At 37.8% G+C, this 24,360-nt stretch overlaps 1 protein-coding gene across 14 annotated transcripts in view; it reads right to left on the bottom strand.

Annotated features, from left to right (window-relative positions):
• Positions 1-24,360, bottom strand: part of LOC127430227 (RNA-binding protein Musashi homolog 2-like) — a 405,789-nt gene that overhangs the window by 265,309 nt on the left and 116,120 nt on the right. The gene's annotated exons all lie outside the window — the stretch shown is intronic.

Below are 24,360 nucleotides of genomic sequence, written 5' to 3'. Positions count from 1 at the left end.
AGTATGTATACATGCATTGTTTACACTCTTACAGTAGCGCAGTTCTGTTAAGAACATATCATATACTATTAAGGTCACTCAGACAAGGATTTCACACTGAACTGTTTCCATAGTACCCCAGAATGCTATAAAACATCCAAATCAGTTTCAAAAAGCCAACAATCAAAGTAAATTGTTGCATACAGGCTTTTAAAGAAAGAGTTACACTCTTCTTTCTAAACAAAGTTTAGGAGGATGAAGCTGGAAAGAGATGGAAGAAGAGAGAGAGGAATGGAGGAAGAGATGAAATGAAAGGTCAGAGGGAAGCAGGAGAGTGGCAGAGAGCAAGCTTGTTATCTGTTTCAGGGGTAGAGAGGGCTTGGTTGAGCAAAGCTCATGGGAGCAAGGTCAGTCCTGCAGTAAAAGGAAGAAAATGAAAGTCGGAATGTTCTGCTGTAGCTGTAAAAAGCGTATTATTTGAAGTGTGTCAAATTTAGAGCAAATCAAAAATACAGTATACTGTGTATGTGTGTGTGTATATATATGTATATATATATATATATATACATACAGATACACACACACACACACACACACATACGGTATATATAAATAAATGTGTGAGAGAGAGAGAGAGAGAGAGATTGTTTATATACACTGTAATTAAATTAGGGCTGTCAATTCATTAAAATTGTTTATCAAATGTATCATTATCACAATACAAATAAAGATAATTCATATAAATAATGCATAATAATTAAAATATTTATAAATATAATATGTAGGGCCTATAATAACTATATAATAGGGATTGAAATTATTGTAGCGGATGAATAAAGCATTGATTAGACAATAAAAAAAAAAAAGTGGCTTAAAACTCAATATATTGTTTGCTTTATTCACATATCATTGAACAAGCCTACAGTTGACAGCAATCTGTATTGCATTGAGTTCGTCAATGTGTCCAGCTCTCACAGTAGTTTTATTGCTTTCCGTCTGCGTAATTTTTAATTGTTACTATATGTACATGTGCGTGCCTCAGACGGACACGTTTGGAGCATCTCACTGGTTTTCAGCATCATAAACGCCATATTTTTAAGGTTGCTGTGTCAAGTTAAAAGTAGCGGAAACTTTGAAAATTGCATCTCAAGATTCCAGTATTTGGTTGTGCTACCTCCTGCTTGTGTGATTTGTTGAGGAATTCTGCCACCTATTGACGCGGCTTGTAAAAATAGATGTACTTCAAGCTTAAATTGCCACTATCATAGAAAAATCCATACATACACTACAGAATTTATGTACTTGTCATGGGGCATGATTAATTGCGTATTTTTTTTACGTGTTTTTGTTTGATATAATTAACAAAATAATTGCACTAAATAAACGTGTTAAATCGACAGCCCTAATATATATATATATATATATATATATATATATATATATATATATATATATATACAGTATATATGTCTTATTAAAAATATAAAATGTTGACTTTCGTGACCCATCTGAATCATCGTTTGCTGACATTAATCTTTAAAAAGCATTTTGGAATAACCAAAAAAAAAAACTACTTTAAAAAAAGGTGGGCATTGGACATTAATGTACAATGAAAAAGGAATGTTGATTACAAAAAAGCATGAAAAACATAACTGCAACAAACATCCGCCTGCATTATCATAAACAAAAAGAATGGCAGGATGTGCCAATACTGGGCAACATGGCACCGTGAGAGAAGCTCCCATCAGTACTAAGTGGCGAGGAAGCAGTCCTCCATAAAAGAGAACTTTCTGAAGACTTCAACCAATAAAATACAGAGTAAAACATCAAGGTCTAAATCCAACTCACTCCTGACGCTAAATAATTAGTAGAGATGGCACTTTCACCCTGTGCGCAAGACTCCGAACCACCGGGGTGCAGGAGATTGCGAAAGACTTAAAAGAGCTTCTTCTGACACCCGTGGGGTATGGTCAGCCTGTTAGGACCACTGTGACAGATCAAACGGACAAGAAGGTGAGGTGAAAGTCACTTTTTCGCCCACTTTCTTTTTAAGTCACGCTTTCTATTTATCGCAGCGCAACACGACATGCATCTCTGCTTGATTCTCTGCTGCGTGTGATAATTATAATTAAGTCTGGACCACTTCTACCAAAGTGTGTTGCTGCGAGTGATTTAGTCTTTGTTTGGGTGCCCTTAATGTTGACACTTCAAACAGACATGTGCCATGTGGTTTTTCCATGCTGGCTGTGTTCTTTTAGCAAAATTAAATTTGGGGGGGGGGGGGTGTCACTAACCAGATTCAAACTTGCACCATGTTTAGCGACAGCTCATATTTCCAGCTCATATTTCCATTATTTTGGAAGATGTTTTTATCCAAAGTGACATACAGTGCATTAAAGGGACACTCTCCTTTTAAAGGTGCCCTCAGTCATTTTTTATGTATGTCGAAGTATGGCTTACACTGACACCTAGTGGCATGGATGCTGCATCATTCAAACACAGTAGTTTTCAGTTACCAGTATTATTGCAGAAATTCACTATGCAGAGTAAGCCAAGATTAATTTAATCCATGAGTGAAAGTGTCCAATAACAGGGCCGTTATTGGGATAAAGCGAGTAGTATTTAGCTGGTTGTGTGATTCTAACATGGCTGCCCCCATGAGGAGACCCTGCCCCATGTAGAATAAAAGAGCTTTATAAGGTTACTGATATGACTGAACTCTTCATCTCACATGAATAGTCATGATTTTATACTTATGTTTCAAAATTACTATTAATTTCTTTAGAAGTAAAACATTTCAAATGAGGAAATAAATTATTGAGTGAACCTTTAATAATATTATATTTTTGGTCTCAGAAAAATAGAGATTTTGAAATTATTGTTTTTATGTGAATAAAGATAGATATGCTTCTAGTTTCACCATTATTTTTACTTTGTACAGACGTGTGTTTTCTTGCACAAGAAAAACTGGCTTCATACCATGTGACATTTAGTTTTCAACCATTGAAAATTGGTAAAACTGAACAATTTACGCATGGTGCAACACTGAGAGCCCCATATCTCTGGGATTAACCTTAACGGGCAGTTAAAACAGACACCAAACAGAAAGTTTGCTTGGAATCTATAAGGAGTTTAAGATATCTAAAATACTTCTGGAGTTATAAGCACTCCAACTATGTAAAAACTACACAAAGTGTTTTATTTTGTTGTTGGTTGTTTTGTTTTTATTTGTATTTATTTATTTACATTTTTGGACTCACACCATTGTCATTTAATCCAACAAGCTGTGCTGGAGTCAACTGATTTTAGTAATAGACCAAACTATATTTGTGCAAAAAATAATATAATGATGCTGCCACTTTTTTATTTTTTTTATTTTTTATCTGGGGTTACATTTTGAATCCCCTTTACAAAATAATGCATCCCTCAGTAAATATTGATCGATGGCATTTAATATCTTGGCTTTCATCACCATTTATGTTTATCATCATAATTTTGATCAAAAACAAAATTTTGAACCAAGGACCTCTGGTTGAGTTGACACGGAATTACCTGGAAAGTCATGCAAGTTGAGGGTGAGCAAATGGTGATACAATTTACATTTTTGGGTGAACTTTCCATTTAAAGGTGTACATGTTGTCTGTAAACATTTTTTAATTCTTCCACTAATCATCCCCAAAAACCATGTTGACGTGCTATTTGCAATTTGAAGACACTCACAGAAAATGCTAGATGGCCAGCACTTCAGGGTGATTTGAAAATGTTCAGTGGTCTCAGAGTGGTCTCAACAGCATTTCATCAGAAACGCAGATTGAACATCTGTGCGAGGGGCTGTGGTTTGGACAATGGAGAAGCAGTGTTGTCATTAAGGCGGGTGACGGGGGGCACTGGGCCCAGACCCCTTCCTCGTCATCCCCCCGTCCCACCATCCCACCAGCTGTTTGGAAGGATAGATGAAAACCACCTGCTGTGATGGGAAATTAGAGCGCTTGTACTCATCTTCTTTTTAATCGTCAGAGTCATTCACTCCCTCATTGTGAAGTTTGCTCCCGTGGCAACAGCATCGGCAGGCCAGTCAACTCCTCATCGATGGCGGGTGAAACTGACAAGCTGTCTTTTCAAAACAGCCTCTGTGACATTTCAAATCACCGCTCGCCCCCCACGATGTTGATAAAGATTATCAGGAGAGCCAGAAATATGCTACAAAACTTATTCAAAGACAGAAAAAAACAATTACAATATCTATCTTTCCTTTATTCCATTTCAAGGTGACATTGAATGCCAAGTTATTCTTGTTGGAAACCTTCAGGGGATGATAAATCAGTCAGCAAAACAATTCATTTTAATGGATTGTGAGTGTTTTTATTTTCATAAGTTATATCTAAAAAGGATCACTGCCTGGGAAGGAAGACAGTGTAAAGGGGGGAGGTTAGCGGGTGCTCTGACTCGGCACTGGCGCTACTTGCCTAAGGAACTATAATTTCCTGAAGTCTAGAATATATCTGTCATTGCAAATGTGTTTGCTATTAGAGCGAAGCGGGATATGCTCAGACTTGCTCTTGTGTATGTGGTATATCTGTTTGTCCAATTAAATTCTGACAAAAAGAGCTTTGAATTGTGATGAATCGCATCTGATTCAGAGGTGTAAATATTTACTACAAATCATTTCAGAAGGTAAATTTGCTTGTTTATCTAAACATAAAAAACATGCTCATTATAAGCTACGCTGATTACTTTGATGCACAAAAGCTCTGAGAGGTATTCTATTCATTTGTGGCACTACATAATGCATGTTCTTCCTCCCTTTTTTTCTTTTCTTGGCTACTTCAAGTGACTTAATGGCATACCCAGTGCATCAACATGGGTTCCATGAGGGACTATTTAACCTTGGCCTCTCTCTAGACCACTCCATGGGATCCATCTCCACAGACGACAAACCCACAATCCCCACGGTGCATATTCAACCTTACAGTGCTCTCCGATGACGGCTGAGGTGGCGTGCTATTATGCCCAGCCTGGGCCCCATGGAGCGGATTGGTGTACGAGTTGCTTAAAAAAACAAAAAACAAAGAAAGAAGCCAGGTAATGCATTGGCATTTGAGTTAATTAGCAGTGGGGATGGGGGCGCGGTCGTGTGTCTGTTTGCGGGAGAGAGGGAGTGGTGTGGTTCATCAAACTGGCTGGCATAATTTCTAACAGCTGTTTCTTGTTACAGTTATAGCTGAAGGAGACCTTAAAAGCAGCCCAAACACATCAGAGAGGGGGAGAGTGACACAAGAGTGCGGTGTTGGCGTGTTTACTGAGAGTTTACGTTATTGAGAGTTTAAGTTATTATGAAACCACTGAGAGACCTGTTGGAGCACCTTGAGCTACAAGCACCAGAAGACGAGTGTGTGAAGTGTGCATCAAGGCAGAAAATAAACACTTGCCTGAACTGTTTCATTGCTTCCCGATGACTCCTTTCCTGTTTCCGAACTTTCAGCTATATCACATTAACGCTGTAGCCTTGAAAGTCCTTCACCGCTTCCTTGTGCGGCTGCCTCAAACAGCGCAAACTGTCGTGAAGAGCTTGCTAGCGCACACACACATATGCAGGGTATGCCAGCATGTGGCGAATATATTTATCAATCCAATCTGCTTCATCCATTTATCCTTCTCGCCTCCCCCGCCTCCATCTCCACATCTACAGAAGCAACACAGCAGAACCCCACAGTTGTTGACACTCATCTAAGAGGACATGCCCTTTAAGAGAGACTGAGTCTCATGCCGAATTCAGTCTAATTACTGAATGTGTGGATGATGCCGTTTCTTTCTTCTTGAAGGAATAGTTCATCCAAAAATGGAAATTATGACATAATTTACTCATCCTCATTGTTGTTCATTGTCATTTTTGGGTTAACCATCCCTTTAAGTCTTGTCCTTCCATCTCCCCCTTCAACCACATTGGCGCCATGCCACTATAGCCCCTACGCAGCACCCGGCTCCTGCTAGCATACATTATACAGCGATCCTCCGCTGTGTAAGCCCAGTAATTGTATATGATGCTCAATACCTCTGAGGCTTCATTAAAGCTTTCCATCAAACTGCATAGAGGAAAAAAAAAAAGCAGTACCTTCTAGTATGCATAAGGTAAAAGGAGAAAGGGGACAGAAACAAGGCCATTTAAAGCTTTCAAAGCATTTTGAGTGGGAGAGGTTGTTATCCCAATGGGACATTGTTTAATGTGTTTTTTTTCCTACGTTACTCGTGCACGACGTGTAACAGTGTGTTAGCGTGCAGGTGGCCCTATGCCAAATAAGCATCCATGCTGTCAGCCCAATCAGATTTCTGAGGGATGCCGAGGAGAGACGACTCCAGTTATAATTTCGCTCTCATCTCCTCTTCTTTCTCTCGAGCTCACGCTGACTGTTTTCACGCTGAGCATTTAAATGTTCTCGTTTCTTCGTATCCGCCAGCTTTGAGCTGATGAGAGACGTATGAGTGTATCAATCTTCTCTGCTGAAGGAGAAAAAAAAAATACAAAAACAGGCCGAAGAATCTCAAAGTTCACAACAGACCACATTCTGATTTACATAAATACAGTCAATAATTACAGTACTGCCAAATCCAACTGCATGAAATACTTTCTGAATCATAAATTTTCTGATGATTATGTTAAGTAATTAGCTCTGAATTTGTGTTCATGTAGCTGTATTCTGTATTTGTATTTCATGAAACTGGACATGGTAATACTGTGTTTACTAAATGTATTTATGTACTTCAGACTGTGGTCTGTTGTAGCTCAATTGGTAGAGTATGGTGCTAACAACGGCAAGGTTATTGGTTCGATTCCCAGCAAAATAAAAAATAAATACAAATTTGAATGCACTGTAAAGGCCAAAGTATACTTTGGATGTCTGTGTTGCAAATTGCTCTGCACACAGTATGTGTGATGCAAATTACATCATCAGCGCAGCTTGGCCGTGCGCCACCTAGATTTTCTTGACCCGCGCAAGACGCATGTGCCTGCTATTGAGTGTACTAAAAGAGTATCACAGTGGGCTTGGGCAGCTCAGCGAGTAAAGACACTGACTACCACCCCTGGAGGTTGCGAGTTTGAATCCCAGGGCGTGCTGAGTGACTCCAGTCAGGTCTTCTAAGCAACCAAATTGGCCCGGTTGCTAGGGAGGGTAGAGTCACAAGGGGTAACCTCCTCCTGGTCGCTATAATATGGTTCGCTCTCAGTGGGGCACATGGTGAGTTGTGCATGGATGCCGTGGTGGATAGCGTGAAGCCTCCACACGTGCTATGTCTCTGCGGTAATGCGCTCAACAAGCCACGTGATAAGATGCGTGGGTTGACGGTCTTAGGCGCGGAGGCAACTGAGATTCGTCCTCCGCCACCCGGATTGAGGTGAGTCACTATGCCACCACGAGGACTTAGAGTGCATTGGGAATTGGGCATTCCAAATTGGGGAGAAAGAAAAAAAACAATCTAGTGGCCGTGCATCAAACACGTTTGTATTCACTCACAGTCAGAAGATTATTATGAACTGTATTACCACTGGTTGGATGCTAGGTGGTACTATGGGTTAATTTTCGTTAAGCAGGGTTAGGGTTAAGCCTACACAATAAAGCAAGACACCTTGATTTCAAACTTTGAACTTTATTTTTTATTTATTTTAACTAAAAATTCAAATGAAACTGGAAAAAAATTAAGTGCAATTAAAATGTGTGTTGTTCAACTTTTTGAAAGATGGCTTTACAACAGTTGTGAAGGGCAACATCTCTTTGGCAAAGAACCTACTTCATCTGTGCATTCTTTACTGGTTGGGTATTTCGTTGTCTGGGAAAATATATCGTGTGTGAATAAATGTGTTTTTTTCCCTCCTTCACGATATATACATATATATATATATATATATATATATATATATATAGATATAGATATAGATAGATAGATATAGATATATGATATATATATATATATATATAGATAGATATATATATATATAGATATATAGATATAGATATATATATAGATATATAGATACAGTATATATATCGCAATATCCAATTACATCGGCAACCCCCAGGCTGAGGGATCGGTGAATATTCTTGCTTTAGTGATTTTGAAAATTAAATACATTTATTTAAAAAACGAAATACTTAAATCAAATACATTTCTAAATTCAAATTGCACTCCAAACGAAAAAAGCAATTAAAATAACAAAGTGATCAAAAAAATAATATACAAATAAGTAACCACCTTTCCATTTACCATCAGGCAAGTATCCATCTAACATCCACTTGCAGGTGGAAAATTACTTACACAAATGAAGACATAAAAACAATTATAAAAGTAAAAATTATAATTATAATGATGATAATAATCACTGAAATATAAATCATGGTTCGAGGTGAAGGTGTTTTTGTATTATTTTATGTTTTAATCACAGAGTTGTGGTCACAATTAACTGTTCTGTGGAAATAAACCGAACTGAACTCAAAGCACCTCCTGAGCTGAGATGTCTGAGGTCATTTGCAGCACTCGTAGATGATACTGTTCTTGCGAGAAAAAAAGAAAAAAAAAATCAGAAGACAGAAACAAAGAAAGGGTGAGAACCTTTTACATGCGCGTGTTCCACGAGACTGCACGCCTCCGTACAAACAGCGTGTCATATATGCACATTGACAGCTTTTCTGTCATCTGTTCTTAATAATATAATAAAGTGTGTTTCTTCAAGCATGTGTCTGTGTGCCACGGGGCAAATTATTTGTAATATTAATTTGATAATAATAATAGCCTAATAATAATAATAATAATAATAATAATAATAATAATGTAATAAATGAATGGGGAAACGAGCCAAATTTCGTCTTGACATCATCAAAGGCATCAGCTATTGGCGATCACTCTGACCATCATCGATCCCCGAGACCATCGTCTATCGGCGCAACCCTACAACGTATTTGACCATACGCGAGCTGATCTGGAACGTGCAAAAACGAAGTATACCTGGGCCTTAAGTAGTTTTGGATCAAAATGTCTGTTTAATACATAAATGTAAACTAATGTTAGCTTAGCAGGGTAATTGATAAGCATGCTAAGGAGTGCATGACTGAATGTTAGCTTTACAGGCTAATTGGTTAGCAAGCTACACACAAACGTAAAAAAAAAAACACCTTGAACGCCGGGAAATCTAAAAAATAAATAAATAAAAAATACCTTGAATGCACTGCAAGTTACTTTGGATCAAAGCGTCTGTCTAATACATAAATGTATACAAATGTTATCTTAGCAGGGTAATTGATAAGCATGCTAACCATGACTGAATGATAGCTTTACAAGCTAATTGGTTAATATGCTACACACAAATTGGCAAAGGGTACACCTAGAACTCACTGTAAGTCACTTCAAATAAAAGTATCTGTCTAATGCTAATGAATATGTTGGCTTAGCAGGCTAACTGATTAGCATACTTACTGCAGTGAAAGCATAACAGAATGTTAGCTTTGCAGATTTATTGGTTAGCATGCTAACTGAAAACAAAGAAAGTTTACTCTTTACTCTAAAGGACCAAAGACATTAAAGTTCAAAACAGACCACGGTCTGAATAACACCTTATTTTCAAACCATCACATTCCTGACCGAATGGAAGCTGTCACTCAAGACCTTCTTTTACTCTGTTCCTGGACATCTTTGTGGAATAACAGCCCACTGTAGACTTCCTGTGAGCCTGCAGCAGAACGAGACACAGCAGTGTCCCTCTCTCTAAGAGTCAGCATGGCAGGTGGGTGCTTATTTGAGGCCACATCTTGGAAGCTGCTGCTCCAGCTTGAAGATCACAGAAGCCCCCCTGAGTGAAACGTTATTACCACTCCAAGGCTATCTCCACAGGTGAATGGGTGGGTGCTGGTGGGGGGATTGGAAATGTCATGGTCTCTATAGAAATGGGTCCTTTTTTTCCAGTTAAATCCTAATAGAGCACTGAGCTGATTTAATTGGTGCACTCCATGCCTATGGAGTGGTGGAAAAGATTAAAATCGGCCGGTGGCTTCAGGCACAGTGGGACCAGCCAGCCAAAGCTGATCTGATAGTGCCACTCAATGCAGAAGACAGAGCCAAAGCCCAAGAAGATCTTTTGACAAAAAACTTTGGAATGTGGGCAATCTGAGAGAAACGTTTCTTCCTTTGCTTCAGTCTTTCCTTCAACCTAAAATAACCTGCGGCTTGAGGCTTGCTATCTCTCAGAGATTTGCTTGTGTTAGCGGGGCCTCAAAATCCTCCTCAATCGCAGTCAATCTTCTTAAAAACGGATGGCCCTTTAAACAGATGTGACTGGCCCTGGCAGCATATCCATCTGCACATGACCCAGTGACTTAGTTCAAAGATAATCAAGGCAATCCATGCTTACAAAGAGACCCTCTTGGAAGATTTACTCAGATAACACAAGACCAGGTGAACCAAGGGTTAAGAGCAATGACACCATGTCCTTTGAGTTGGATGTATTCATTTGAGGCATCAAAGAAGACAAAGAAGTTTCAATGGATTCACAGCTTTTTAATTTTAATTAATATCCCAGTTCAATACAGTGGTAGTTTATAGGAACTCATTTAAAGCTTTAAAAAAAGACCCAAAGTATCATGAAATTATTCCATGCAACTCAACCAAGCGCTCTTAAGGAATACGATATTTTGGTGAGAAACAACCTGAAATGTAAATAATTTTTAGTGAAAATCAGTGAACGAGCTTTTCTCATGCACTCATTTTCACTAAAAAATCTATTGTATGCTTTCAGAAGAACTGGAATTTGACGTACGACTTTTATGATACTTTTGGGTCCTTTTTAAAGCTTTAAAATTAGTCCCTATCAACTGTGATTGTACTGAAAAGACAGACTGTGATATTCATAAAAAAAATGTCCTTATGTGTCCAGCATAAGAAAGGAAGTTATATGGGTTTGGAACTTTGGAATGACATGCAGGTGAGCAAATAATGACAAAATATTTATTTTTGGGTGAACTATTCCTTTAAAATGGATCTGGGCAACAAAACCACTTTTAAATTGATTACAATCAAACTAGAGGGACAATATGTTAATGGTGTATCGTTGTTTGTAACCCCCAAGCTAAAAGGCATCTTAACCATGGAAAAATCCAAACACTAATTAATTGCAGTTTAAACATGTTATCCCTAAAGTAAAGCTTCAACATTGCTCAAATATGTTCACCCTAACACACTTAAGCATTAGTAAATAATCTGTTACAGATCATCAAAACACATAAAATGCTCTCATACTGTTTAAAAAACTGCCATTTCAGGTCGCAGGTAAAGACGGTCCTTATGACGCAACAAAGCGCCGCCACAGCTCTGACGACATCTATAAGACCTTGAGTCCAGCTTTCATGCCCCCTAAATCATCTTAGAGCACAGGGACTATGATGAGGAAAAAGCAATTAACAGAGAGTGGTTAGAGTGATTAAGTTAGCCAAATGTGGTCAAGCTCTTTCCACTCGACGATGTGAATTAAACAGGAGTCTAGGTAACTAGTGCCATCAAAAGAATAACTACTCTCTTGATAAGGATCCTGTAAAATCACAGAGGCCTTCTGCTGCATACAAGGCAGCTAAAGTAAGACCAACCCATCACAGTAAGTTCATAAATGATGTACTCTGGGCAGGTCATGAACAACAAGATGTACTGCCAGACTACAGACTTAAGGAGACAGGCAGGAAAAGAGCATAATCAAAATGGAAATCAATGCCAAAAAGCAGTTTAACTTCCAATTCTCATGTGGGCGTTTTAAAATCATCCCCCCTTGACTCTTGGAAACACAGCCAATACTTAGAGAAAACAAAGGTCAGGAAGAATGTTAAATCATTTGTCTAATTTTTCTGTTTTAAAAGGGCTGCAAAGCTAGCTCTGGCTGCCTGTGTTTTAGAGCCCATAACCCGAGTAAGTCGCTGAGTTTAAAGCTTCAGAGCCACCCCGACAACTGAGGGGAAATCTACTGGGCACTTTGTGTTGTATTTTTCCTTTGGCGATACTGTTTTAAAAATAATTTACACACCAACTTTTAGAAGACAACTTTTGCTAGGTCTCTGACACATTTTACGATGAATAAAGAAATATTAAAAGCTACTCTATGTAACTTTTGGCCCTCTAGCGGTTAAAAAATTAACTGCATGTGTCTTGCGGAAGAACATTGTTTTGGTAATGATGCAAGTTGTGCTTCGGCTCTGCTCCTCTGTGTGGATGAATGTGATTCGAGGAAGTCGGTTCAGACTAAGCTGCAATGTGGACCAGACCTTATACACTATAGTCAATAGTCTGACAATCCAAGACTACCTGATTTGAGACTTACAATCTGTAAGCCCTAAGAAAGAGGCAGACAATGTGATGGACGATGTCCAGTTCCGATGTGCAAGGTGACATTTTGATAAAATATTGAATTCTGAGTCTGACGCAGGCATACATTTTTCTGACCTGTGTCTTGCCAAGAAAAACAATAAAAAAAAATGGAATGAAAGAAAGACAGAGATCAATCTCAAGGCGTTTGAGAGCACACACAGGCGGAAAAAGAGCCAGATCTGGGCGAGGGACCTCAGACCTGCCCAAAATCAATTGTGTTTTCAATCTTCACAAGAAGATTTGGTTTCACTGGTTAACACAAGCACTATGAAAGCCATTTTGAGACCTTGTTAAAGACTAGGTAGCGAAACAAATACAGGTGTGGGCTCGAAAGGCCGAGGAGGGAGACGAGCGGGCAGGATGGGAGGGAGGGAGGAGAGAGAGCATCATCTTAAACCTAATCCCAGGCCATTCAAAAGCTCCTTTTCCTTTTCATCCCTCACTAGCTCCTCATTTGTTTTCTCCCTTCACTCCAGAGGGCACTGGAGAGCACGGAACCCATGATTGAGTATTTCAGTGGCCCTTAAGAATTTCTACCTTTTGTTAGCAACTTCCCACTTGTGTGTGGCCACTGATGTGTAGAGAACATTTAAGGGCTATGGGCTCTACAGAATTCCGCCGGGATTTACTGCTAACCCTTGCAGTGAATAGAGGACACTTCTCTGGCCAGTCTTACGGAAGAAGGTAGTCTAAAGGGCCTTTTGATAAGAAATAACACATCTCAGCCAAGACAATGGAGTCCCTTCTAAGACATTAACCGAAAATAAACCATGAAAAACTCACAAAGTTAAAGCTATAGACTCTAAAAAAATACTAACTTAAATAAGAAAGCAGAAATTTACCAAATACAACCGTAATATATACTATAACCAATGGCATTATGTTAAATCTCATGCCTGTTTTCACACAGTTCGTAGAGGCTTTCGCTAATGTTTATTATTTGCTTATGCAGACACTTTAATCTTTCCATCCAATTAAATTCATTTATATAGCACTTTTACAATTGAGTTTGTCTTAAAGCAGCTTTACAAAGTGCAGAGCTCAACAGTAAGGATCGTTTCTGCTGTAGTAGTACTAGGGGTGGGCGATATGACCAAAATCTTATATCACGATATGAGTAATTTTACTGTATATCACGATAACCATAACCATATATATCGCGCTATAGTAATTTTTTCTGGAAAACCAATTAAAATTGCACTGTAAATGATTTTTGTTGTTTTGACAATATTATTACTTTATTTCCAACTGCAACTTACTGTAGATACTGTTTACAGTATGTTGCAGTCAATTTTGTTGTTTTTACAGTATTATGGCTGTATTTTCCACCGTGCCTTACTGTAGATTCTGTTTACAGTATGTTGCAGTCAAACTGAGCAGTATTCTTTAGGAAAAAATGAGAGGGAAAATAATTACAGTAATTTACTGTTAAATTGCATGAGAACTGGCCCAATCTCAAACCTGAACATGCACAATTTAGAGGGGAAATTGATGGTATTATTCAGTGATCTATTATCAAAAAGACAAAACCCAGGAGATGTCTTCTCTGCATTGGACTTACTCATACAATCGCATAAAAAAGTAGTACCGTACTGGAATGCACCTGGAACCTATGAACGTTGAGCCTGTGCTCGACTCCTCGTCACTTCAGCCTTGAGAGGAGCAGAAGCAAAGTGACCTCTTTTTGACAAAACCTCTTTTAGCAGTTTATAATAATTTCTTCAAACATTCATCATTTGACAATGAAGATCTGCATGTAATTATTGACAAATAGCTTTGTAACGATAAAGTTTACGTTCTCAAACAGATACTAGCATTAGTTATAACGGTCATTCTGTTTAGTATTACAGTAAGCACTTAACGCGTTTTGAAGTACTGTAACCAAATTACATTGTCTGTGAACAAATGTTGTTTTTACACCGGTTGAATGTGTGCAACTCTTTGTTTTTTTAAGTCCTTTCTGAATGATGCTCAACCTTGGTTGATGAGAGTGTATTCCCTCCCTTGTAGTTTAAATGTCATGTTGATATAAAAACAAGACTAAAGTTTCATGATATTAATTGATTTTTGCATTTTTGTTCTCTAGGTCTGGACAGGCAGAGAATTGGAGAGTGTTCTTTCAGTCATCTGGATATCTGGTGAACTTAATATTGAATTTTTTCAATGGACTTTTATGTAGGTAGCATAATTTTTACCTTTATGAGTAACATTTATGTGATATTTGAGTTGTCATTGTGTAATAAATGTTCTGTTTGCAAAAAGGCCTCAATTGTTTCATTCTTTTTTAACTTGTAATAGATAGAAGTTAGTTACTCTAACTCTGTAAGCTAAAACTGTGCTTACTGTGACTAGTTGCAGTTTAAACACTGCAGTTTAATATACAACATACAATTACCATAATTAATTTTACTGTACAGCTAATATACTGTATTTTAATATATGTCATACAAACAACTACTGCAATTTATTTAACAGTACAGCACATACTATAAATCATTATACAGTATGCTGTAAACTACTGTTGATAGTTTACAGTTATTTTACTGTGGTATGGAATACAGCAGCTTGCTGGCTATTTCTTGCCAGTAAGTTACTGTTGATTTTTTTACAGTGTGGTTAACATAATAAGTAACCATATTGTAATGCCTATTTTTGGAAAATGTAGTCAGTGAAATAAATACTTTTTAAATGAAAACTACTTCCTCTTATATAATTTTCTCTTTATTTAGAACCTGACAAAGTTAAAAAAATAAATAAATAAAAAAAAATAAACACTCAGTTTTAAATCAACCTTACCATAACACTCAATTTCACATTATGCCACATTTCAGTTTGATATGTTGTTGACCAATAATTTTATAAACTTTCCTCAAGAAACTCAAGATCTTTTCAAACCAAGTGCATATTTTGGCTTTCAAAATATTCTTTAGCGTGCTTCATTTTAAGTTGTTAATACAGATTTTTTGTATAACCACAAGTAATTTTCGTCACGTGACAGTTTGCAGATTCAGTTTTTCTAATCTGAGTCAGCTTTTGTGAACAGATGTCACACCTGTTTTAACAAGTTCCCCTTCATTTTCGTAACTTTCCTTTTGTTCATATCAGCAAAAATTACAGATGTGCGGTGTAGTCAAGTGCACCTTGGCATATTAAAGTGATGATCCAGGTGTATGGATCACAGTGACACTGTCCCGGCACAGTGTGATAGTCAGATCATGGTGGACTGCTGCATCCTCTGTTGTAGAGTGCTCAGAATTGGCCCACAAAATCAGAATTGCATAGAATCAGTCATGAGTTTGTGGGCGCATTTGCGCTGTTGTCTGATCTGCATAATTTCTGTAGTGAATCCTGGCGTTACAACGGCATGCACAAATAACCAGCGAATTCATTTCCCGCTCAAGCCTCGTTTCAGTTTCACGTGAAGCATGCCCACTGATAGATACGCTCGCACTGCGCACATGGATATTTACATATCGCAATATATACAATATAGCAAAATCTCTATCGATTGACACTCTATATCATCGCCACGATATATACCGTCATATCGCCCAGCCCTAAGTAGCACTGATTTTAACTTGCCCTGCCAACATTTTCCCTTGGCATCACCAAACAAACACATTTTATTTTGCACACATACATACAAATTAATGCTCTATGAAGTTTTAAATCAAAACTGACCTCCCTACCCTAAGCCTTAAACCTAAATCTAACCGATAAAGTCATAAAAAGCCAATGTGCCATGTAAAATGCAATTACTGAAGCAACCATGTAATTTTGTGCTGCTTTTATGACACTTTCGGATCACACATCAACTTGCTAGCTCCTCAGTTGAGCTACCACGCAATTTAATTGCGTTAGAACAAGCTTGTAAATGTAGTTCATGTAGTTATGTGAAGCAAACATTACATGTACCGCCTAAATAGATAACAGACCGTTTTACTCATGATTTGTGTAAAAGGGAAAAAAAGTAATTGCTGTTGTAGCACCTTTATAGTGTTTAACGCAATATGTAAAAAAGCCAGGTAAAAATCATTTTCAAAACTAAAGGTAATAATAATAAGGTGATTCTATAAGACCAGTTTGCTTAAATTATAACTCTATGACTGCAATGAATTCATAAACACTTTTCTGGAAAACAATGGCATACTAAGTAAAACATGTTTATATAATGCTAAACTGATGGGTAATAATTTTCAATCCATTCTAACTGATGTTTAGACAGAAGTTTTTATCTGTTTAAATGAGCATAATTCTCAACAACAATATTTAATACATACAGTAACAGAATTCAAAATGTAAATAAAATTTAGATTTTTTTTTTATCATTTCTCATAAAAAACACATGTCTAGGCCATCAGCTCATCCTTATAGTTGAGGCCTGAAAGTGTCAGGTTTAAAACCTCCCATGATCAAGCTCAAGGCCTCAGCGACAAGGGAAAACAGTCTGGGTGTAAAGCAAGAAACCTTGGGAGGAAAATAATGCATCTTTAAGACAACTTTGGACGGCTGCCATTACTCTCAACTGCTGTCATGTTTCCAGAGCCTTACCCTGTACATGAGGCATACGCATCTGAAATAAACTCTTCACACTGAATTCACAAACACCTCTCGTTAAACAAGCTTATCAAATCAGACTTTAAGGGCTTAGTGATGCAGTGAGGCTTGCAAATAGAGCAGTGCTCTGTTTTTATTACCTGAGCCTAAGGTAAATCAAATGCCGTTATTAAATGTTAGCGGTTCACCAGGTATGCTAAATTAACTAACAGTGAGCGCTCATGATGCAGTCATTACAGACGGCCCTTTCTCTCATTACGACAACATGACAATACATGGTCTGTCATCAGACTAGTGCATTATGGTTTCGTTCGGCTAGCACTTAACGTGGGCTGGTCACCGAGTCATGAGCCAAAAAATACGAGAGAAGAAATGACAACTTGTTCAATGACAAAAACAGAGGGAAGAACAATCTGTAGAGAAAATAAATTATTTTCAAATGGTAACCATAATTATTACATGGCTTTAAATTTTAATATAGTTTTGGTGGTGTTGATTATCTGTTAAACAAATAACTGAAACTGTTATTATGTTTTTAAATTAATATTTTCATAATGAAATAATGAAAGTTTCCCTGTATAATTTACAACATTAGCTAAGAAAGAACTTATTTAATGTGTAAGCAAAATACCTACTGTATAATAACTCAAATATACGGATATGAATCTAATCAAATCAGAGTTGAATCAAATCGAGAGCTTGTGAATCAGAATTGAATTAAATTGGTAAATCTGTATCGATAGCCCTAATCACATATTTCACTATGGAATTTGCAATATATGCGTTGCAAATGAATTTTATCTCTTTAAAATACCAATCATAATATATCAGTCTTTTTCTTGCACAATAATTATCCTTCACAACAATGAGTACCATGAATTGTAACATCTACATTTCGCTCATCTCTGTGCTTCTAGTGACACTCTAAACATTCTATCTGAGCTGATGGAGGTTAAAGTTTTGCCCCCAAGACAGCAGAGGCTGGCTCTCACCCAGGCCGATATGGGAACCAGGGCAGAGGAGGCATAAAGGCCTGATTGTGGTGAAGCATTGGCTTGGAAACAAATCTCTGGCCTAATGAAACTAAAGCCTGGTCACAGCAGCACAGTGAACACCAGAATGAGAGTGGTAGGTAGAGAGAGAGAGACATCGTTATAAAGTAAACAGGAGTTGTTTCAACTTAGCAGAATAAGTGTACTTTGTATGGAGACCTACTCCAAGCCGATTATAATAAACCTATGACTAAGCATAAGCCATCCAATGTAATTAGGGCGCATGAAGGTTTACGGTGGGACGCAGCCTTTCACATTATCATTACGAAAAATCACGAAAAAAAAGCTCCTTCAACTCTGTTGTCTTATCAGATAAAATAATGACTCAGTCCTGTGAATCGCAAGTGTAATGCTAGACAGTATCAAAAGAGCTACAGCACAATTCAATCGCACAAGAACAAGCTTATAAATGTATTTGGTTATGTAATGCAAACATTCAAATGTATAGCCTTACAGGTTACGCACTATGGTAAAAGTGTTTTGATGTCATAAGATGGCATTGTGAAGAACAGGGTGAAAAGAAATTGTTTACGAACGGTTAATGTGCCCATTTTTGTGTGAAAGGAAATAAAAGTCTTTATCGTTTTAGCACCACTAGTGTTTATTTCACCAGGAAATTGACGTGATACGCAAACCGAGCCACGTAAGAAGTATTTTGCAAAAAATTATAGTAATGTGCTTCTTTTACACCAGGTTTTCGATGGCCGGATTAGTATATGATGGCACTCGCAAAGAGCAATTTCTAGCCAATTAAATATTTTAAAGCAGAGTAAAACTAGAAAAATGTATCTTCACTATAGAATTTCCATGATTCTTTTCCATGATGTTTTCCAAGATTTCATTCATTTCCAATACGTTTCCAGGCCTCAAAATGCATATTTAAAAATTCCTTGATATTTCCAAATGTGGGAACCCTGTGAAATGTTTCATTGCAAATAACTGAAATAATTTAGTCACGCTTTCCTCTGAAATAACAAAGGCTACGCAGTGCATTAGCACATAATCACTGAATGTTAATGAAAAGTGGATCAAACTCAAAGAGCCTTTGTGGAGAGGCTTTTTAAAATCTTAATTCTGCAGTGTTGTGCAATAAATGCCCCTTAGTGCTGCTTAAATGTGTGTGTGTGTGTGTGTGGGGGGGGGGGTTAGGTGGTTTACGAGGACATTTTGTAGGTTACAAACTGGTACTTACAAGGGTATTATGCTATAAGTGTGGTTTATGAGGACATTTCTAGTGTCCTCATCATTCAAATCGCAAAAAACAAAACAAAAAAAAAAACAAAAAAAATTTTTTTTTTGTTTTGTTTTTGTTGGTTTTTTATGAAAAATGCAGAAAGTTTTTTGTGAGAGTTAGGTTTAGGGGATAGAATCTATAGTTTGTACAGTATAAAAATCATGTCTATGGAGAGTCCTCATAAGGATAGCCACACCACCATGTGTGTGTGTGCACGTGCACAAGTGTGTAAGGCCTCTCTCTCCGAGTGTAAGCTGTCATGGCACAGAAAAAGTGCTCAGGAAGAACAGAGCTTCTAAGGAGACAGATCCTGTGACCTCTCTGCCCCAGGCCACCTGCTCTCCTCCCAGGAACCTCTTACTGTCCCTACCCATCACTTGCCAGGAGACACTGTTAATTGGCCTACACCCCCCCCCCCCCCCCCACACACACACACACACATATACACACACCTCCGGGTATCAGCTCAACAGACACCAGTGTGGTGATACCTCCAGGTGGGCGGACTTGCAGAGTCATCAAGAGTTTGCAGCAATCTGAAGGCTTGTATCGCCTTTGCTCACAGTACAAAATAACTACGTGTCCATTGAACGGTCAGTTTGTAATTTCCCTGTCTTTGGAGGCAGACAATTCATTAAACTGTGTCTTTGCCAACTTACAAACAATGAGACACCGGGTGCTGAGGTCTTTAGCACCCCAGCAAGCATTATTGGATCACTCTGCACGTTCAAAATAATGATCTATGGCTTTACCTGAAAACCGCAGACAAGAACGGTGCAATAAACTGGGCTGCGGTAAGACTAATATAATCTTGTGACCTAAGAAGCTACAAATCCTCTGCCGTTCTTTTAATCACAATGATTTAGCAGTTGTCTACTGGCAGCACTGGCGCTGGTAAAAACAGCCCGAGGGCAAGGCGTATGGCGTGGGGCAAGTAAAACATCTGCATAATTGAGCCCTTCAATCAAGTCAAGTGTGTGTTAGGTCCACTTCGACACAGCTGATTACAAACAAATGGAGCTAGGTATTTATGCAGGGCTTAGAAATATAGAGAGACTGTGAACTTACTCAAAGTCATATCATAAGCAGATGGAAAAGTTCACCTGGGCCAAAGAAAGATAAGGGTCAACTGTCAATTTTCGGCATGTGTAATGCACTGTAGATGTGAGGTTCTCAAAAACAACCCTTACATCTTTTACCAAGAAAATCAGGTCCAAATATTTGAGCCTTTACAGAGTGTGTACATAGATGAAGTTTGTAATTTTAAAGATGTTAAAATACTTTCTCCTATCCTAACTTATATGCAGAGATAACTATATGAAATGCAAACACTGAGGTGCTATCCCAACCAGCCTGTCCTAGCAACATTGGCTCAACCAATGCCATTTTTCTAACCACTCATACTCTAGACGCACAGAATGTGTAGGCGCCTGGAATTATTTGCACTAATTAGTTGGGCCAAAAGGTGGAAAAACTCAGCGCTCATGTTAAACAACAGGAGAAGTAGGTGAAAACTACAACCGTCGATATGCACGTCAAGAGCGTGTTTGTGAAGAGGTTAGGAGATACCTGCATTTGTGTAACTCGTGTCAGAAGGAATATAAAGACATCTTTATGGGAACACCTGAATAGAAAAAGTCTAGTATCTCATAGCAGTCATAGCACACATGCGCCAACCACCTGTAAATGCACGCACAGTCAAATGAAGTATGCTTTTCAAGGCTGCGCGTTCGAAAGTACGGATAAGCTAAGCATTCACGTCAACACCAAAGTATACTTTGGGCTTTAGTGTGCTATGCATTTTCTAATCGATTGGACTTAGTTTTCCCATAACAGACAATCGAATGTCCCAAAAATCCCATAGACATCCCATAGATATTGACAGAATGTTCAAACGAGCCAAGACTATTTCACCGGATGTTTGTGATTTTAACATTTTCAGACAAAACTTTGTCGATCCAATATCAAAGTTTATCTAGTCATTTTGTATATTATTTATATATTTGTTTTATATTTGTGCCTCTAGTACCACCAAATGGAACGGCAAAAATAATGATTGCTTAAAAAAATTTGTCTCCCGATAACCTCCAGTTTGCCATTGGTAGTCAAAAGTCAAGTCATTGGTTGATCCAATGCTGTTATTGAAAACAAACAGAACAAGGTTTTTATAGTGCCACAGTGTGTACGCTTTGAGTAAATCAACCAACGAGTAACTAACTTCTAGTTTTCTCTGCACATTAAATTGGGATAAGAGCAAGTATTTTAAAATCAGAAAAATATGACGCACAGCATCTTTAAGCACAAGGTCTCTGCTTCTTCTGCCAGTGAAACTAGGGTTGTTCCGATACCAAAATTGTTCCGATATAAAATTATTTACTGCAATTGTATTTTTGGTAAAATAAAATGCTGCACAACAGAACTTCACCGTAATGAAAACATTAATGATAAAAAATTTGATTACCTGTGGCACAAGGCTGCTTGTGTTTGTGATATTGCTTACATATAATAATAATAATAATAATAAAACCATTCAATATTACATAATTGTTACCATGAGTATTAGTGCTACTTTTTGAATATTACATTTTTATACAGTAGTTATATTTTTCTGTCTTCAATTTCACGCATGCATTTGAATAGACCTTTCATGTTAGTGGGACTTTTATTTTGACAGACCTTTGAGTTCTTCCTGTTTTTTGGGTTAGTTATATCAAACTTCCCATTAATGCTGTGATACACCCGTCACGACTCTGCATGCTGCACGAGTCTGTGTTTGTAGCTTGCTAGCCTGCTTAGCATTGCTTATTCTTGCTAATTCACATTCATCATTTTATCCTTTGCCATTTTACCGTGTGCTTCGGGTTTTTCCAATTTTCTACTGTTTCAACTGCGTGTATTTTTCTGCGCACACCCGTTTGTCTCTTTTTTCTTTTCTTTTTTCCGCTTGTCTACATCTCATGTCTTGACTGCATGCATTCGTTTTCTCAACTGTGTTTTACACAGATTATTGTATCAATCTCAAACATCTGCTGATTAGGAACCACATAGAACCACGTCAATCTCAAACCCTCGCCGCTCAAGTACAATCACAACAACAACAAAAAATTGCGGTAAGTCATGGCATCCACTCATGTTATTTCTTCCTGCATTGCATGCCACATGTTTACTATAGCTTCTTCCATCAGCAGTGAGAGATTCACATGTGATAAATGTAAGGAATTAGTCAGGCTGACGGAGAAGATTAATGAGTTAGAGACACGCATCCTAATGCTAGTGGAGGTCAGTGAGAAAGAGAAGCCGGTAGATACTGCTTTGGATGCGGGTAGTACAGCGAGCAACACACACACTTTGGTTCCGGATGTAGAGCCCCTGCAGCAGGGCGTGTGACGTCTCGGTGGCATCCTCGCTCAGCAAAGCGACACCACTCTCCAGTTCCTGTTAGGGTTTCCAATCGATTCTCCCCACTCAGTGATGCACCCACTGAGAATCATGTTGAAAAAGCCTTAATAACTGGTGATTCTATTGTAAGGTACGTGAAAATAGAGTCTCCAGCCACCAGTGTTAAATTAATCATATTATATTGACAAGTTCTGGCTAATGCTAAATGTAGATTTTCTAAAATTGTTATTCACGTCTGCACTAACGATGTCCGGCTTTGCCACTCAGAGATCACTAAAGATAATGTTAAAGAGGTGTGTGAACTTGCAAATACGATGTCAGACACTATAATATGCTCTGGCCCCCTCCCTGCTCATCTTGGTGATGAGGTTTAGAGTAGATTAGTGTCACTGAATGAAATAATTGAAATAATCAGAAATAAAATTGTACCTATGCAATCAACTGTTACAGCATCTCAGAAAACAGAGTCTCATAATTTTCCTCATGAGCAACTTCAGTCCTTTGCTGTCATAGGTCATGATGAGCTAACAAAACTTATTAAAAAAAAAATCAAAAGCCACAACATGTATGTTAGATCCAATACCAACTAAGCTCTTAAAAGATGTATTCCCGTAATCTCAGAATCTCTTCTTAATATTATTATCTCCTCGCTATCCTTAGGATATGTCCCAAGACACTTTAAAATGGCAGTTATCAAACCGCTAATTAAGAAGCCACAGCTTGAACCTGGAGAATTGGCTATTTCAAATTTACCATTTATGTTGAAAATACTAGAAAATGTAGTGTCCTCCCAACTATGTTCATTCTACACAGAAATAGTATATATGAACAATTTCAGTCAGGATTTAGGCCCCATCACAGTACAGAGACTGCACTTATCAGAGTTACAAATGTCTTGCTCTTATCATCTGATCGCGGCTGCATTTCTCTTCTAGTGATTTTAGATCTTAGAGCTGCCTTCGACATGATAGATCAAGACATTCTCTTGAATAGGCTGGATAATTATTTTGGCATTAGTGGACTTGCATTAGCATGGTTTAGGTCCTATTTATCAGACCGCAACCACTTTGTATGTGTAAATGAGGAATTGTCAAATCAAACAAAATTAAGTACGGAGCGCCACAGGTTTCAGGGCCTCTGCTTTTCTCCTTATACCCAACTTTATATTTCTTCTAAACCCAACGAAAATTCACAATTCTCCAAATTAGCAAAGTGTCTCAATGAAATCAAAGATTGGATGGCCAGAAATTTCCTTCTATTCAATTCAGACAAAACAGAGGTACTAATTATTGGACCAAAAACCTCTAAGAATAAGCCGCTAAAATATAATTTGACTCTTGATGGATGTACTGTTATGTTGTCTTCTACAGCGAAGAACTTATATTTGATACCAATCTGTCTTTTGAAAATCAAATTTCCATTGTTTGTAGAACAGCATTCTTCCACCTCATAAATATTTCTAAGTTATGACACATACTGTATGTTGCTGATGCCAAAAAACGAATTCATGTGTTCATGACTTCAAGACTAGATTATTGTAATGCATTACTGGGAGGATTTCCAGCAAGTTTGGTTCAAAATGCAGCTGCCAGAGTGCTGACTACAACCAAGAAATATGATCATATTAGCCCAATTTTATCATCGTTACATTGACTACCTGTTAAATTTCGTATAAATTAAAAAAATCTGTTAACTACATACAAAGCTCCTTGATCTCTGCACCTCATTGATCTTTGCCTGCATCAA

The sequence above is a fragment of the Myxocyprinus asiaticus genome, chromosome 39 (genome assembly GCF_019703515.2).
Source record: "Myxocyprinus asiaticus isolate MX2 ecotype Aquarium Trade chromosome 39, UBuf_Myxa_2, whole genome shotgun sequence".
NCBI classification, from domain to species: Eukaryota; Metazoa; Chordata; class Actinopteri; order Cypriniformes; family Catostomidae; genus Myxocyprinus; species Myxocyprinus asiaticus.
This window is presented reverse-complemented; position numbering and strand designations above follow the sequence as displayed.